This window comes from Gracilinanus agilis, chromosome X, assembly GCF_016433145.1.
Source record: "Gracilinanus agilis isolate LMUSP501 chromosome X, AgileGrace, whole genome shotgun sequence".
Lineage (NCBI taxonomy): Eukaryota > Metazoa > Chordata > Mammalia > Didelphimorphia > Didelphidae > Gracilinanus > Gracilinanus agilis.
Window position 1 is genome coordinate 8,859,012 of NC_058136.1, and position 686 is coordinate 8,859,697.

At 61.8% G+C, this 686-nt stretch overlaps 1 protein-coding gene across 1 annotated transcript in view; it reads left to right on the top strand.

Moving 5' to 3' along the window:
* Nucleotides 1–313: 313 nt before the first annotated feature.
* The window catches only part of STAG2 (stromal antigen 2), a 130,131-nt gene continuing 129,758 nt past the window's right edge, over nucleotides 314–686 (top strand). Inside the window, exon 1 of the mRNA XM_044682722.1 lies at nucleotides 314–582. The gene's annotated coding sequence lies outside the window, so the exon portion shown is untranslated. The remainder of the gene's footprint in view (nucleotides 583–686) is intronic.

Here is a 686-nt window from a genome sequence, read left to right on the forward strand (position 1 = left end):
TCATTGTTAGGTCCACGCGGATTGGTTGGGAGTTCGGAGGGAGGACAGAGATAGGGAGGGCGGGGAGCGGGGCGTTGCAGTGCCAGGGCTAAATCGCTAGATGCCGCTGTCCTCCAACGGGAGTCGGGCGTGAGCTCGTGGCCGCCAGGTGGCGCTTGCACGCACCATTCGCCTCCAAGTCGCCGAACAGCAAACACCCCAAACAATCCCGAAGCGCCACCAAAAAAAAAAAAAAAAAAAAAAAACCCGCCGGATCCGACTGCCACTTTCAATCCCCCCCCCCCNACCCAGGAGGCAAAATATTGCAAAAAAAAAAAAAAAAAAAAAAAAAAAAACCCGCCGGATCCGACTGCCACTTTCAATCCCCCCCCCCTCCCCAACCCCCGGCGCCGGCAAACCGCGGGAGCCGGAGTCCCAGAGAGGAGCCCGGGTCCGCGACGGCGAGCCAGAGGTAGAGCCCCCATCGCGTCGGCCGGGCCTGGGCTGCTGAGGAAGGCCCCGCGTCTGGAAGGAGGAAGGAGCGGGGAGGCGGCCAGGGCCATCGCCAGCGCCACTGCTGCCTCTGCGTGTGCCCGCGGGGAGGTAAGTTAGAAAATGGCGGAGGCGAAGCTTCGAGAAGTTTGCGGGGGGCTGCCTGTGTATGCGTGTGCGTGTCTGTGTGGGCTGGAAATGGGGGCAGAGCAGGA